Source organism: Carettochelys insculpta, chromosome 21, assembly GCF_033958435.1.
Source record: "Carettochelys insculpta isolate YL-2023 chromosome 21, ASM3395843v1, whole genome shotgun sequence".
In the NCBI taxonomy this organism is placed as follows: domain Eukaryota; kingdom Metazoa; phylum Chordata; order Testudines; family Carettochelyidae; genus Carettochelys; species Carettochelys insculpta.
This window is the reverse complement of record NC_134157.1, coordinates 23145629-23162708: the sequence shown is the minus strand read 5'-3', so window position 1 is coordinate 23162708 and position 17080 is coordinate 23145629. Positions and strand designations below refer to the sequence as shown.

Below are 17080 nucleotides of genomic sequence, written 5' to 3'. Positions count from 1 at the left end.
AGACTGGGGGGGCACTGCTGCCCAGTTCTCTGGGTTCCTGCCCTCCATGCGCTTGGTGCTGCTGCGCAGGTGCCAGCAGGAGCAGGGCTGGTGCACAGGGAGAAGAGGCAACCACTCAGCCTGTCTCCTTGGACAGAGGGCTGGGCTCCTGCTGCCTGGTGACGAGCAGAGCAGGTGCCTGGGGATGCCGCGAGTGTGATGGGGATTGTCGTTGAGACACGTCTCCCCTCAGCCTGCAGGGCAGGGTCACCGGCCTGGGGACTCCTCTGCACCAGCGGCATCTGCCTGGACTCTCAACAGCCTGGGGGGTCAGGCCAGGACGCCAGGCCCTGCTGAGTGCCTTCCCGCACAAGTGGGCCCTGGCTGAGTGGCCCACTGCGCTGTTCTGGTGTGTGGGGTCCCCAGGCCCTGCCCCGCACCCACAGGCAGACGTGACTCTTGCTCGGCAGGAGAGCAGACGGGTTCTCAGGCGACAGGGAAGCGGCCTAGAACAGACTTGTCAGCACAGGGACCAGCAGCCGTCAGTACCATCCAGCGTGGGGAGGGGCCCAGAGGGAGTCCCCGAGCCAGGCCCTGGCCTCCTTCCTCCCTCTCCAGCCAGACCGGTCTGCCTTGCCTCACTCCACAGCCCACTTCCACTTCAACCGGCCAGGCCCCTCCTCCTGCCTTTGACTGGCTTCCCAGGGAAGAAGGGTGTCACCTGGTTGCCTAGGTTACAAATGGCCATGGAGCCCCATTGCCTATGTGTGAGAAGGCACCACACAGATTCCCATCACTGCTCTGCACTGATGCTGCTCCTGGGGAAACTGAGGCACACACCTTGGGTCTCTGCAGGACAGTAGGAAACAGATGCAACGTAAGTTGGGGGGTAAAATTCCTCCCCCCACCGCCCCGCCACTTCACCACAGGTGGGCAGGGCATGTCTCCTGCCCTTGGAATGGCAGCTCCTGCTGGGCTCATGGAGACCAGGGTGATACAGGGCAGTTTGCTGCCCCACAACGCCCACTGGGGGTGGGTGCCTCCCTGCAGGGCTCCCAGCTGCTGTGGAGCCCAGTGTGGCATGTGCAGGATGTAGCTCAGAGGTTCAGGAGCCAAGTCAGCCATGGACAGTCCCTGAACAAGCCCCAGCTGGAGCTGCACCCAGATCACTTGGGCCAGGCTGCTCCAGCTGCAGTTCTCTGAAGGGGGAAGCAGACAGCGTCCTTGTAGACCCCCAGAACTCTCCCACCCTGTTCTGCCTTCCAGCCCTGCCCTCCGGAACCTCCTTCACGCATGGCAGTGGGGAGGGGTCTGGTCCTCGGGCAGGTTACTGTGTTTTCCTTTCAAGTCCTCTCCTGTCCCTTCCGCGGCAGCCCTGTGAGGAGCGGTTAGTGGCTGGCGCTTTCGGCGTGGAAGAACAGCGGCTCGGGGGGCTGCGCCAGAGGACTGTAAAATCGTGGCTGGCCTGGGGAGTGCGGATAAGGAGGCGTTGTTTGAAACGAATGGAAGGACGTGTTTCTGCATGCAGCGTGCAGTCAGCCTGGGCGGAGCTCGCCAGGGCTGTACAGGGGTTCCAGAAGGAGCTAGAGGGGTTGATGGAAGGCAGGTCCGTCAGTAGCTATTAGCTGGATGGGCAGGGAAGGTGGCCCTAGCCTCAGTTTGTCAGAAGCTGGCAATGAGCGGCAGGGGGCGGAGCATTTGAGTGTCTGTTGTGCTCACTCCTCTGGGCACCTGGCATTGGCCACTGGCAGAAGACAGGACACTGGGCAGGATGGACCTTTGCTCTGATCCATTGTGGCCGTTCTCTGTTGTTAAGCATAAGCATAAGCCAAGCAGCGTATGTGTGTCCTTTGGCCTGACTGCATGTGGCCATGCATTTGTTTCTGTAGGACCTACAGGAAGTATCGCATTATTTATTCTGTGCAGGATGGTCTCTCCCCCCTCACCACCATGCTGTGTTTGAAGTAGGGGTGTGGTGGGGGGTGTCAGCCCCAGAGGGCTGTGCTGGGATTGGGTCAGATTTATGCCTGGTGTGAAGCTGCCAAGGTGGGTGAGGCTCCTGTAGGAGTCAGTTTGGCCTTTGAAGAGCTGGCTCTGTTGCGGGCGCTGCTCTGACCTGCCTGTCTGCCAGGAATTGAGGAGCAGGGGGGCTCCTTAACGTTGACAGCAGCAAGCCTTGGACGGGCTGTTTTCTGTAGCTCTCCCAAGGCAGCAGGCCTAAGGCACATCCCTGATGGAGCTGATTTCTTCAGGCCCAGCTCAAAGTCCTTGCACATGTGTTCAGGGAGAGTCTCTTTCGCTCTGACCCTCTTTGCCCAGCTCCTCCGAGAAGCCGTCCAAGGCCTGAGTTGGGGGACGCAGATTCTTGCACCAGGAGAGCATGGATGACCAAATGAGGGTTGGTGGCGGGGGCGGGCCGGGCAGGGCGCGTCACAAGCCATTGGGAAAGTGAACTGCTGGAGTGGGCAGGGGAACCGGAGAGCTGGACTTAGCTCCCAGGCAGCCCGGGCCCCCATCGTGGCACAGCTTGGAGGCTGGGCCCTGGGCCTGAGCTGCCCTGGAAGGGAAAGGCAGCCAGCTCCAGAGCGGCTCCCTGCACGGTGTCCCCAGGAGCTTACAGAGCGGCTTCACTGGGGGCAGCCATCTCCAGAGTGGCTGCAGCCTGCCTGCGGCTCTGCGCCTCTCCCTGCCTGCTCAGAAGGTGTCTCTCGCACACCGGCCCCTCCTGGCCTCCAGAGCATGGCAGCGTGCGTCCCGGCCTCAAATAACCCCGCCCTGCCCAGCCCAGCCCAGTGCCAGGAAGCTGCATTGTGGCCACGGGTTTTGTTCCTTTCAATCGTATCAGTGTTCTGGGAAGGGGCGATTGTTTGGCAGGAGAGATTGTAAACAGAGGCTTCAGCTAGCGGACGCCTTGCTGGGTAGCCTTGTAGTGCTATTGTCAGATGTGGCTTTGTTCCATGGGAACACAAATCCAGCCACCCCTTCCCCCAGAGCGATACCTGCTGCACAAGGGCAGTGCTGGGGCTTCACCTTGTCAGGGCTGCGGGTATCATGCTGCCTGGTAAGCAAAGGTCCCGCTCCGCACCAGGGCAGCAAGGGACAGCACTCCCTGGAGGCAGCCGTGGGTCACTCACCTGGCCCCTCGCTCCCGAGCGCCCGTGCCAGTAACGCCAGGGGAGGGCAGTGATTTAAACCCCACCTGATCGCTCCCAGGACACGGCTGCCACTAGCAGGGCCCTCGGTTAGTGAGTCAGGCCTGTGGTGGGTGTAGCTCCCTGGAGATCACTGGCACTGCCCACTCCCAAAGGTCAGCGTACAACAGGCTGGCAGCAGAGTTTCCACCCTTCCAGACGGGTGAGAGGAGGGGGGCGAGCCCAGGCCCTTTGGCTGAGTTAGTGCCTTGCACTGCAAGAGGCTGCACCTGGGGCACCGGCTACAGAAGTGGCTGTCACCCCAGCACATCCCAGTGAAACCCCTGCAAGGACAGCACCACCTGGACCCTGATTTGCTGGTTTTGTGTTTGCTGTGGCCGAGCTTTCAGCCATCAGGAGGCTGGCAGCTGGGGGCCAGAGACCTCTTGGCCCTCTGTGGCTTGGGCTGGTTTCCCGGCAGTATTGGGTTTGTGTGGCTCAGGAAAGACCCATTGGTGAAGTGTTTTAGTCAGCGGCTTTCCTGAGTTCACTTCCAGCCGATGCTTGTGACTGCTAGTGAACAGAAGGCCAACAAGGAGGAAGCCATATAGAGAGACTGAGGTGCGTGGGAAGGAAATGCAGCAACCTCTGGAGTGGAATCTGGCAGCCCTGTGGCAATGAACAGCCTGACCACACAGTGCTTTAGGTAGGGAGGGAAGAATGTTGCTTCCTCTTGAAGTAGAAGGAAGTGGGGCTATTTCTGGCCCTGCCCCTGTGTGTTGCACTCCAGATGAAGGTGAGTTGGTGGGAACAGGGGGTCAGATTTCTATTCCCCTGGAGCAGGAGCTGTGTGTCTACATAATTCTGTCTCCCCTCCCCACCCACACCACAGCTCCATGCACAGCGGTTGCTGGGAGTGAGGTTTGCCCGCAGCTGTGAGTTGGTCATGGACCCTGGGGGCACCACAGCCCCTAGACCAAACCAGGGAGGTGGCTGTTGCGTGTGCTGGGTGCTGGATTGGCTTTTGCAGCAAACCAGGTCACCTAAAGCTGCCTCCTCCCCTGGGGCGGGGTGCCTGGACCCTGCTCCCCAGCATGGAGCCGTGCCCCAGAGCAGAGCTGCCCACAGGCCGGGCTGCAGGGGTTATTACTGGTTTGTGTCACAGCAATGGTAGGGACCCCGCCCTGGGCCAGAGCCCACTGTGCCGGCTGCTGCGGTGCTGTGCCCCTGTGCCCAGCCTGCCCCTCGCTCTCACCTCACACTGGCGTGGGGTGGCTCTTTCTGTGCCTGCTTTTCCCATGGCAGCCAGATGGCCCAGCAGTCCCCAGGCTGGTTTCTCCACCCCCCCCATGGCCCACAGAGCCAATGGATCATGCCGGTGGGAGAGGAACGTCCACAAGCACTCACTTCCCGGTGTGACTCTGGGCCCCTGGCATGGCTAAAAGGGAAGTTAAGTCCTGTAATGGGGAGTTCCGGGACTCAGGAGGAGGGCGAGTTGCCTTGGCTAAGGCTGGTCAGCCCTGTTCCCAGCCAGTGTCCGTAGTCCCGTGGGAGCTTTCCTGCCAGCGGCTGCTGCGACCTCTCAGCACTGGGTTCAGGAGCTGGTTCCCGCCCCGGAAGTGGCACCATGGCAGCGTGCAGCGTGCCGACCTTCCCCTCACCTCTCACTGGGCAGGTTTCAAAGCCAACCTGCAGAGGAGGCCTGGAAAGGGGCATAACCCTGTGGGATGTGCCAGCCCTGCTAGTCTCCCAAGCGCCCTGCTAGGCGGCTGCCCCAGATGTGGGGAAAGCCAAGAGTGGAGCCTTTTCAAGCATCCCCTGCTGCTCCTTTTTTGTGCAGTAGCTCTGGGGAGCAAGGGTGGGTGACATCCAGCAGAGAGGCTTAAAGGGCTCCTGTGTCCATGGCCTCTGAGCGCCTCTCAGCCCCTGAAAGGCTTTATCTTCAAAGCCCTTCCTGTCCCCCGGATGCCATTGTATAGGTGGGGAACGGAGGCATGGCAAGGCTAAGTGACTTGCTCAGGGTTGCACGGGGAGTCTGTGGCGGAGAAGGCCTCCGAGGGCTTGGGCCCCATGCTGTTAGGCTTCTAGGCAGCTGCTGTTCTCGGCTCCCTCCAGGGTGTGGCAGGCAGGAGGAGGTTGGGAGGAAGTCAGCTCTCTCTGGTGGCCCCCCGAGAGTGGTGGGGGAGTGGCAGGGTCCCTCTTCCATCCTTGGGCAGAATAAATTTTGTGTGCACCAAGGCAGGTGCACTCCAGGTGGAACATGCTGCGGGGGGCTGTGAGCAGCTCTGCTCATCAGCTGGGCAGCCCCTGACTCTCTCCTGGGCCGCGAACCCTGGGGAGTGGAATGACTCAGGTAGCATGGGAGCCAGTGGGCAGGGGTCAGGGCTATGGGAATGCCAAGGCTGCGTCTGGGGCCGGGTCCTGTCCTGGGACCTGGTGTGGCTTTGGGTGTGAAGAGGGAGGTGCTGTATTGCACCCGGGGCAGGGGAAGGCACTTTTTCTTGGCTGTTTCTAGGCCCTTGCAGAAGAGCCTGTGTCAGAAAACTCAGAAGAGGGGGTAGCTAGTCAGCGAATCTGAGCCCTACACTAGTGCTAACCTGCCCAGGTGCCCACCTCATGCTTGGCCAGGCTCATGGGAGATGCTTCCCCTCCAGGCCCCTCCTTGCACAGTGAGGACAGCCCTGCCTGCTGCAGGAGGGCTCGCTCGGGTGCCTGGTCCCCTCAGCTCCTGTCCACTGAGCTTCCCCAGCTGGGGCTGGCCTGGGCCAGCGGGGTGTAGCATTGGCCGCTCCAGCGTGGCAGGCCGAGCCCCGCAGGCCTGTGGCTCTGAGCCAAAGGAGGGAGTGATTCTGGGGCCGAGGAAGACGTGCTGCATATCGAACCGGTGACTGTGTTTTGCCCTCCTGGGTAGGGCCGCGGTGACTCCCAGTGAGGGGCCGTGGGGACAGCAGGTGCTGAGGCTGCTCCAGGTAGGGGCACGTACACTCTACTCACTATTCCTTCTGGGTCTGGCTCTGTGAAGCCATCACACCAGTCTGTGGGCACCCAGAGCTCCCTTGTGCTTCCTGAGCTGCATGCGGCAGCTGGGGCTCCCCTGCCCAGCTGGGAGGAAGGCCGGGCCCCTGTGGTCCCTCAGCCTTGCCTGTCCCGCCCAGAGGTCTCAGAAGAGGGCGGCAGACACCCGTCCCAGCGACCCGGCTGTGTGAGTCTTCCTCGGCCAGGAGCCTCTGGCTTGGAACCAGCTGCTCCTCGCCTGCTCTGTGAGGGACAGCAGAGGAGCCCAGCGCTGGGCCCGGGACAGTCGGGGTCACTTGGTGCAGCGTGGAGCTGGACTTTCAGGGTTGGGAGTGGGGCTGGTGTGTGGGCCCTGCGGGGGGCAGAGCTGAGGTCAACTCCCAGGGCCATTGCTCTATTTAGTTGGAAAATACTTTTCTGAGAGACTTTGGGCACCCACCTCCTCCACTCAGGGCGGGACCAGCTGCTGCTGAAGCTACTCCATGGTCCTCCCAGCATGAGCCAAAGCTCTGGCCCGCTCCTGGGGTGCCGAGAGGCACTTCCAGGGCAGCTATCTGCTGGAGGCTCCCGGTGCAGGTCTCGGAAGGCAGGATCCTAGTCTAGATGGCCCCTGGGCTGATGCCATGTGGCCATTCTTGTGTTCTTCACTGCCCTGGGGACAGCTGGTAAAAGTCACCTGCGTTGAATGTGGTCCTGCTGCCAGCAGAGGGACATGGCTGCTTCCCCAGCAGCTACTGGCCCTGCTAGCTGGGGACTGGGCGGGCTTGTTTCCAGAGACCAGAGACTTGTTTGCAGTTGCCAGATGAAGGTGGCTGGGGAGCACTTGTTAACCCCTATGCTCCCTGGGAGAGAGGGGCAGTGCTGAGCTCTGAGTGCAGCTGCTCCTGTCTAAACACCAGCCCTGGCCAGGAGCCAGGTGATTGCTAGTCACAAAGGGGACCCCTCTCGGGGCTGCCTGTCTGTCTTCCTTCCACACCGGCTCCCCTTCCGTTTGTCCAAAGCAAATTGGCACCCTGATCTGGTGGCCCTGCCAGACTTCAGGAAGCCCTGAGATGCTTTGCGTGGATGCCAGGAAGAACCAGAGGTCACAGAGGAACCGGCTGGGGCTGGGACAAGACAAATACAGGAATATCACTGGAGCCTTTTGTAGAGCTGCTGGGCCCAGAGGGAGCTGAGCACCGAGCTCTGGGCCTCTCTTGCGCTGGCTCAGGGGTGTGTATAAAGAAGGGTGGTGAGCAGCATGCGCAGAACTAAAGGGCTGCTCAGCAGCAACACTGCCTGGCTGAGACTGCCATTGCAGGGAACATGAGAACAGGCAGACTGGGTCAGACACAGGTCCAGCCAGCTCTGTATCCTGCCTTCGACAGTGACCAATGCCAGGTGTCCCAGAGGGATGGGCGGAACAGAAAACCATCAAGTGAGCCACTCCCAGCTTCTGGCAGACAGGGGTCAGGCCCACTATCCTGCCCAGCCCAGCTAATGACCAGCGGTGGCCCCACCTCCATGAATTTACCTAGTTCCGCTTCAGACCCTGGGATAGTTGTGGACTTCACAATGTCCTCCAGCAGGGAGTTCCACAGGTTGACTGTGCACTGTGTGAAGGGCAGTTGGTCCAACTGCAGACCCTTTTGTGGGGCAGTTATGGGGCTGCCACGTGGGGCAAGATACAGACTGAGTCCTTGTTGCTTCTTGTCGAAGCGGCTGTTGGTGTTACTAGCACGGGGTGCGTAGGGAGTGGCTGGGTGTGAGAACCGGGGCTGGGGGGAGGCTGTAGTGAGGCAGCTGGTGTGAATGTTCACGCTTGGTGGGCAGCCTGGGCTTCCAGCAGGCCCTGGCCTGGCTAATGTGTCTGACCGAAGCCAGGCCAGGCCTCTTTGGTTGACCCAAGCTGAGTTTACTTGGCCTTAGGGTTCCAGGTTCAAGGCCTAAGCTCAGCCCAAGGCCCAAACACACCTGCCTTGAGTCCAAAGCTGAAGTGGCCCCTCCTTCTCCAGCCCCCACCTGTGGCGGGGTGTGGGCAGGTTGAAGGGAACCCTGTTCTGCTGGACTGGGGAGCACTGGGCTCAGCCGCCTGTCCCACACCTGCATGTAGAAAGGCAGCTTGTGGGCTGTGGCCTGAAGCTGGTGGAACACCCTGGCAGGCGGGGGCCCAAGAGCCAGGCTCGCATGGGCAGACTGATGTGGGGCTGGAGGGGCCTTGGACCATGCTGAGCCTGCAAAGCACTGGGGGGAGGGCAATTATTTTCTGTACTGGGCTGACAGGTCTGGCTACTTGTCTCCCCTGGAACCCAGCTCAGCCCTGGGGGGAGGGAGGCGCTGGGGGACCCTCCCCAGGTGCGGTAGTTGTGTTATTGGAGCTGGACTAATAGCCTGGCCATCAGTTCACACGCCACGTCCACCTGGAGGCCCGGCGCAGTCAGACTGAAAGCAGATTTAACGTCCCAGATATATCGTTTCATTTAAGGGCCAGTAATTCTGTCAGTCTGCCCCTGACAAACGAGGGCTGCCTGCCAATCTGCTGGGGAGAGTGATGCTGCCAGGTTCATCCCATGTCAGCAGACAGAGAATTACGGACTCCCCTGGCCTTCGGATGCAAGACTAATAATGCTGCTCGACAAAGGGGGATTTGGGGGCCAGGTCGTTTATAGAGGGCCGCCGGGGGAGCCGGCAGCGAGGGCGAGAGCACCGGGGTGGGGAGGTCAGCACTGCCGCCCATAAATACAAACTTTAACTGAGGCGAGATGAGATGTGTCAAGATTCAAGCGAAGATTTGCGACACCTTCTCGTCAGAAGAAAAATATGGGCAGGGCAGTGAAATCTATTTTCCTGGGTCCTGAGGCTCCGGCAACTTTGTCCTTTCAGATGTAATTTTTTATACCTCCCCGTATGGGTAATGGATGGCCAGGCAGCGGGGAGAAGTGACCTTTCACATAAGGTGAGGGGCCTGGAAGGTCACACACATTGCACTGGCTTTAGCTGAGCACCTCAAGGCCTTGCTGAAATGTGGCGTCTGGGGGAGGCTGGCCGCAGCCAGGAGAGGGGCAGATGCCCTGGTGCAGCCCCGAGGAAAGTGTGGACTCTGCTCACAGCTGGCTGGTTCCTTAGTCTCCGGGAGGTCCCACAGTGCAGTTCGAGGGTCTAGGTCCAGAGCGAACCTTCTCCAAGCTCTAGGCCATGCAGTGGCTGGGGCCAAGTCTCTGCAAACCCTGAGTTCCCTGTGTTACAGGGAGGGCCTCCCAGACCCAGCAGCAGTGACTGCAGAGCCCTGGGCTCTGGCCTGCCTGAAGGGAGACCTCGGGTGGAGGCCCCAGCCCTTGTGTTTGTGGAAAAGGAAGAGGTGCAGAGGAGCAGAGGGGCTGGGAGAAGCGGGAGTTGCAGCCACACCCTGGAGGAGGAGGGGCACAGAGCATCTCTGGCAGGTGCTTTCCCACTTGCTGAGGTTTGAGAAAACAATGTGGCATCTTACAGAAACAGTCCCCAGGCTCTGCTCCCCACAGGTCCCTTGCTTCGGGCTGGGAGCTACGCTTACCTTTTGTAGAGGGTGCAGAGATGCTGGGGGACCCTTAAAGAAGCTGGACTTTCTGGGAGCTTTGCCTAGGAAGGCTGGGGTGGGTGACCAGGGACACACAATGCTGCAATGGACGGGTTCTCCAGCTGTTCTGTAGTCAGAAGTCTGGATCTCCCTATCTAGCGCTCTCAGGGCCCTCTGCTAAAGCTGGTGTTGAATTATCTCCTGCCCTGGGTTTGGCTGGGCCCAGGGCCTGGGGTGCTCCTGAGCGGGTACTAGCCCAGGTCTGACTCCCAGGACAATGGCAGGGCTTTGACACTGACCTGCAGCACGCTACTGCCAGGGCCCTCTTGGGGTTTCCTTGCTGTGCCGCCAGCCTGTCGGCTACTGCAGGGGGCAATGGCCAGATCGCTGCTGTGCCTGGGAAACGCTGCGAGGAGGGGCTGGTCCCACACCCACCCCATGCAACTCCTCCAGCGCTCCTGGGATGCTGCAGGGAGGGAGGAGGCAGAGCTCTGCCCATTGGCACAGTGAGAGGGAGTAGCTAAGGTCATTGACTCTGTAGCCCCAAACATGACTCCCTGGGGACATGGAGGGAGCTGGGTGCTGGGGGAAGGATTCTGACCCCCTCCTCCTACTCCCCTTCGGAGGGGACCTGCGCTGTCTCACTTTGCAGCCCAGGAAAGGGCAGTTGTTTCCTCCCGGGGCAGGTCACAGCCCTTAGCCATCAGGGAGGAGTTAAAAGCTGGTGAGCAGCTCCTTTCTGGGGGCCGAGGCCTGGGGGTTGTGCACAGCAAGTGCCTTTGGGATGGGTTTCCTCCTTCGTTCTCATGAGCTATTTGTAGATGCTTCGACTTTAATGCGCGGGTCATCTTGACCCCAGCTGCTGACGATCGGCCAAAGCATTTCTGGCTTCTGGGAAACCTGGTCGCGGATGCTGTGGTAACGGCTGGCGTCACACGCCTTGGGGCTCACTCCTCTTCCGCGGGCCGGTCACGAGCCAGGCTCCCCCACCCCATCTGGCTCGCAGCAGCTCACTGGGAGGAGCAAACACGAGTACTGAGAGGCCGAGCCTTTGCTCATTTGGGGAGACGAAGGCTCACCCAGCTGTGCTGTGGCGGTCACTAGCACCTTGGGGGTGGGGGTGCTGTTCTCCTTTGGGGAGCCCCTGTTGGAGGGAGGTATGGGGCCTTCAGAGCTGTGGGAGGGCGTGTGGCCAGTGCACCTTTGGGGACTTGACCACTGTGTGGCAGAGCTCAGCAGGCTTGTGAGTGGGCCGTGCTTTCTGTGATGTTGGTCCAGAACTGGGGGTGGCTGGGCTGGTCCTGTTCCCTTTGCTAACTCAACATGGTTGGTCTGCTCCAGGTCCAGTTACGTCCAGTTGGTCTGCTCCAGGTCCAGTTTCATGGAAGGTGCTAGTTGCCCGTGGTACTTGACCTGTTTGGTCAGTGGGCAGGGAGCCCTATCAGTCCGTTAACGCCTCCTGCTAGTGCAGAGCTCGATTTGTCAGTTGGTGTTCACATGTGAACCCACTTGCTCACTTCTCAGTTGGCAAGGTGACATGTCTGCCGTGCCCCCAGTGATTGCCCCTTGTAATGGTTACCGCCATCTCTGCCTTCCCGGCAACTAGTTCAACAAATTCTGTCTGAGGAGCCAGAGCCAGCAGCGATTCTGGGCACACCCACCCTTGCTTGCCCCTTGGTCAGAAGAGAGCCTCTCCCCAGCTCCCTGAGCAGCGTGTTGCTCATGGGCACTAACACCGCAATGCACCATCAGAATTAAGGTAACGTCTGTGCGTTAATCCTGGGTCTGGCCCATGAGTGCCACCAGCTGCCTCATTACTGCCGGAGGGATTTTCTTTCAAAACCACGGTTTCATTGAATCCAGCCTTTCCCTAAGTAAAAATGCATAAAGGCTGCGTAAATTCCATGATTTCCCTTTTTTGATGAAACACAAACAAAATATCCCAGATATTTTTTCTGGTTTTCATATGTTTCTCCCTTTCGTCCCTTCCCCCTGTGGCTGCTGGAAGAGAAGGGGCAGGGGAGAGAGAACGGGCGAACACGTCAAACGAATTTCTGCGTGACATTTGCACCAACACCACCGCCCCAAATGAGTGGTTATCGGCTGGTGTGCTGTGGCAGTGCCATGAGAACTGCAGAAGTGCGTCATGAAATTCCCCCGCCGTGGTTCTTTGCAGAGCCCTTGCAAGGGGAAACGCCGACCCTGCAGGAGCCTGTGTGTGCTGGGGGGCAGCTGAAATGCTGCTTCCCCCAGGGAGCTGTGGCAAAGGGACAGGGAGCCTGGTGAAGCTGAGCTGCAGTGTAAATGCTGCTTTCTGCCTCCATGGGGCTGGCAGGAAGGGCGCCTGCTCTCGGGACCCATCTCCCCACCCTGCGAGCAGCCGAACAGTTACTCGATTACTCAGCATCCCGTTTGATCCTTGTTCAGCTCGTTGCATGCACCGCGTAACTCTAGTAAGTGTAAGTAAATGTGACATTTATGAGCAGCTGGGAACAGCAGGTGTGCTGGGGACTTGTCTGTCTCATTGGAGTGTGCTGTGTTATGGCAAAGGCTAGGAACCGCTGCCCTAAAGAGTCCTAAAAATCAGCTGGCACCAAACCCCTTTTTGGCCCATTCTAACAGTAAGAGGCCACTTTGCCTTCCCATAGCACCACCCTCAATAGCTCCATCTGCTTCCCCAGCACAAAGCAGCCGAAGGCTGGCCAAGCAGCGTGTGTTGTTTCTCCAGTGATACCGCCCTGCTGCGGCTGGGCAGGGCCCTGCTCCCACACCCTGGGCGGCTGTAAGGGACAGTGGAATCTGTGGGGCACGGGCACTGCAGGGTGATGTCACTTTATGCTTCGCTGTGGCCATCTTGATTAATCTGCACTTACTTAACCTCCTCCGCTGCCCAGCCACTGCAGCTCCCGGCTTGGAAGCGTGGGTTGTCTGTTAGCCGCCCCACCCCAGGACACAGGGGGGCAGAATAAGCATCAGCTGGTGGCTGACCTGTCATTGGAAGGGGAGGGGGACTGCAATGCGCTGGGACTTCTGAAGCCAGTAATAACCCTGTTCCACTTGGAGGGCCAAAATGTGCATCTCAATTCAGTCTGCAGTGGAAACGTGCCCACCCAGCCGGGAAACCACAGCCCGTGTGCCCCATCAGCACGTCAGAGACTCAGGCTGCCAAGGGCCTGAGATTTCCGTCTAGCTGGCCAGGGCAAGTTCTGTCCTGTCTAGTGTCCAGGACAGGTACTGGGGCCTGGGACTGCTCACAAGGGGAATGTGAGCTCTGGGGGGACTCTGGTGCTCCTCACAGGTGTTGACAGTTCTGGGGCCTGAACTCAGCTTATGGCAGAGCCAGTCTGGTGCGGGCAGAGAGCATGTGTGCCTGGCTCGTCTGCCTGACTCCCCCTCGGGGGCCTCTGGGCTTTTAGATTGTGTGGGAACACGGGGGTTGAGGGGTTTGAGGTGCAGCAGGAGTCTGGGAACGGAGAGAGGGGGATGATGCTGGCCAGGGTGAGGGCCCTGGGGGGATGTGGGCTCTGGGGGTGTGGGGTTCGTTGTGCATGGGGAGTCTGGGGATGGAGGTGGGGGAATGGTGCGGGACAGGGTGAGGGCCCTGGGGGGATACGGGCTCTGGAGGTGAGGGGTTTGGTGTGTGTGGGGAGTCTGGGGATGGAGAGAGGGGGATGGTGCTGGCCATGGTGAGCGCCCCGGGGGGGATGCGGGCTCTGGGGGTGAGGGGTTCAGGGTGTGGGAGGGGTCTGGGGATGGAGAGTGGGGGACGGTGCAGGACAGGGTGAGCGTTCTGCGGGGCTGTGGGCTGTGGGAGTGAGGGGTTCAGGGTGCGGGAGGAGTCTGGGAATGGAGGCAGGGGGGATAGTGCTGGCCAGGGTGAGAGCCCCATGGGGGGATGTGGGCTGTGGGGGTGAGGGGTTCGAGGTGCGGGGGGAGTCTGGGAATGGAGAGAGGGGGATGGTGCAGGACTGGGTGAGGGCCACAGGAGGGATGTGGGCTCCGGGGGTGAGGGGTTTTGGGTGCAGGAGGGCTCCTGGCTGGGGCCAAGGGGTTTGGAGACTGGGAGCCGGCATGGGGAGCAGGGTCTGGAAGGAGTCAGGGAGCAGGAGGGGTCTGGGTCTGGGGGGGAGTTAGGGCCTTAGAGCACAGAAGGGTGCTGAGGGCTGGGTCAGAGAGGTGGGCACAGGCTCTGGGGGGCTCAGGGCTGGATGTGAGCTCTAGGAGGACTTAGGTGTACAGAGAGGGTGTGGGGGGCTCTGGGCTGGGTTGCGGGTTAGGATGCATGCCGCTTACTTAGGGCAGCTTCTGTTTGGTGTGAGGATGGCACTGGCAGCTCCACGCTGCCCTGTGATAGCCTGCAGGCACCACCCCCACAGTTCCCATTGGCCACGATTCCTGGGGCGGAGCCTCCAGGTGAGGGCAGGGCAGGGACAGAGCTTCCCAGCAGCTGCTGCTGGGCAGGAAGGGTGGGTGGATCAGCAGTGGTTAGAGCCCATCCTTGGCAGGGCTGGCCAGGAACAGGGAGTGTTAGGGGCTGCAGCCCAGGACCCTGGGCAGGGACCATTTCCAAGGAGCAGGGTGGAGTTCATCTTCCAGCCACTGTTCATTCCTTGGCCGCTCAGTTGAGGCTGCTCCCAAGGCTGGGTCCTGTGCTTGTGGCGTTCTCCAGGAGGGGACAGGCGTAGTTCTGTCACCTGTGAACAGGAGTCACCTTCCCCTCCTGAGAGCAATAAAGGACCCAAATAGGCTTAGTGAGTTGGAATTAGGACACCTGGCTCTGCCCCTCTCTAGTTGTGTAACCGCTCATCTTTCTGTGCCTCACTGTCCCCAGCTGTGAAATGGACATAAGAACTCTTAACCCTTAACCAGCATGCTAGCGAGTGCTGGGACTCTATAGCTGCATGACGGATGTATCAAGCGGTGTTAGAACAATTATTTATTTTGTCTAGCCAGCCAGGTGGCTTTTCTAACATCCAGGGAAAGTCGACTCATACAAATGAATAAAGGCACTCTTGCTTTCCACCAAGTACAGTTGGTGATGTTGGTTAGCAGAGTGGGATGATAAAGCACATGGCTAGAATCCCTTAGATTGTGCCTTGAAGTCATCCACTGCTAAGTGAGAGACAGCTGTCAGCCCTTTGTGTTTCACCTTCCGGAGAAGCCAGCCACATGCAGGGGGCCAGAATTCTCCATTACTGAGCAGTTTTCCCATCAGGACCTCCAGGGCTGTCACCGAAATGAAACTGACCATGGCCCTTTGTTGGATGAAAGGTCCGAGTCCCTGGGGAAGGAGTGAAAATTAACGCAGCGACCAGACTTGGATAACTAGCTGGTAGTTTGGCGCAGAGGGGAGCTTCCTGGCACCTGGCTGTGCCCTGGCAGGACAAAGGGGTGCCCTGGGACAGAAGTTCTGCTCTTGTCCCTTGGCTGGGTTGTTGAAGGCTTCCCAGAGTGGTTCTGCGAGCATCAGGGTACCCTGAATGCTGAGCGCTTGGGCGGCTGCCCAGGGGAGGCTCAGGTGCTGCCCCCCAGCTGATTACCAGGGTGCCCACAGTCACGCACACTAGTCAGTGTGTGTTCGCACATGCTTTGATGCATGTAACAAAATTTATTCCACCCAAGGGTGATAAAAGTTAACAGGAGCCCTGGCAAGCACTTTGGCTGAGCCCCAGCACAGCAACGCTGTGGAGGGCGGCTTGGTCAGCGCTCGCAGCACAAGCTGTGTGTGCCATTGTCTCTGCTGTGCTTTGTGCCCAGTGCAGCGCTTCCCACGGAGACCTTGAGCTGCGGTGAGAAACGAAAAGAGGCGTCACAGGTCAGCGGGATGCTGGTGCCGGCGACATTTTGTGGATTTGAAATGTAATGCTGGACCCAGCGGTGGGTTTAAGGTTGGAATGTGTTCTGCAGCAGCACCCAGCTGGCAGCCCTGCCCACACTCCCTGCAGAGGAGTCCACACCTCTGCAGGCAGCCGTTCCCTGCAGGACAAGTACATAGCAGCCTCCTTTCTGGCTCCTGGTTTCTAGCTGGGCTGGGCTGGGCTGGGCTTTAGCTGGTCACTGCTACCCTTTGCTGTGACCACTGCCGGGTGGAGAAGGGACCAAGGTGGCCCTGGAAAATCAGGCAGGTTCCAAGGCCCGTGAGGCAGGAGCTGTGAAAGGGTGGGTGTTGTGCTGAAGACCGATCCCTTGACTCAGCCTTGTCCTCTGGTGCATGTCACTTGGTTCATCTGATACAATCCCAAGTGGAGCAGCTGCGCCCCAGCCCCTCTCCTGACACCTGCACCCTTCCTGCCATTGTGCCGCTGGAGCGTGTGGTGGGGAACGCATTCTGCCCTTTCGGGCTCCCCGGCCCGCGGGTGGAGCCCCCACAGCTCCTGAGCAGATTTCTTCCTCCGGGGCTGGGAATCTGCTGCCAGAGCCCGAACCAGGGAGTCTGGGTCTGCAGCAAAATACTATTTCTGGGCCCCGTACCTCCAAATTCACAAACCGCTCTGGTTCGCTAATTCATACTCTGAGAAAACCCCCAGCAAAGCTGAACTGGCCAGTCACGTGCAGGGCTGTTTTTGTAAAAAAAAGACATCAGTCAGCTCCACCCCGCTCCATCCCCAGCCAGTGCCAGGGCTGGGGCCGTTGAGGTGCCAGTACTCAGCGCCCCCAAGCACCGGCACACGCACGCACGCACAAAGAAAGCACTGGTAATATCACAAAAAGAGATCGTAAAATGTGTTCCTAATATTATTGACATAGATAATTAAACCAATAACAATCAATAAATAAAATGTGATTCTTAACAAATGATAATGGAACTAAAGGAGCATATAGTGAAGGGCAAAATAATTCTAATAGTTACCGTACAGTTCCTTTACACGCCTTTAGTGCAGCAAACTCCTCATAACATAGCAGAGGGGTAGCGAAGTTAGTCTGTATCTGCAAAAGCAACGAGAAGTCCTGTGGCACCTTCTAGACTAACAGCTTTATTGGAGGAGGAGCTTTTGTGGGCGAAGACCCACTTCATCAGATGCATGAGCTGCTCCAATAAATCTGCTAGTCTAGAAGGTGCCACAGGACTTCTCACTGTTTCATCGTAAAGTTGTGAGCTTTAGAGCGGCTCCAGCAATCTTATGTCCCCTGTCAGAGCAGACACCTAGTTACGGAGGGGCTGGGGTGGCCCAATGCACAAGGCAGTGTGGGACCGGGAAGTCTGGTCCCCATCCCCTCCTGGAGCAGGGGCAGAGCCCCACAGCATGGGAGAGAGGGAGAATGCCTTAGGTCCCAGAGGCTGCCTGCCTGGGCTGGGGTGGGAGCCAGCACAGGCAGTCTGGAGGGAAGGGGAGGACCCTGCAACTTACCGAGCCTGTGCCCTGATTATGCTGCTCCAGGGGTGAGGGCTGGCTTGTCCTGCCCTTGTTACAGCTCTGCCTCT

General features: G+C 59.3%; 1 protein-coding gene across 1 annotated transcript in view; it reads left to right on the top strand.

Moving 5' to 3' along the window:
• The window catches only part of NR5A1 (nuclear receptor subfamily 5 group A member 1), a 55266-nt gene that overhangs the window by 14670 nt on the left and 23516 nt on the right, over positions 1–17080 (top strand). The window lies entirely within an intron of this gene.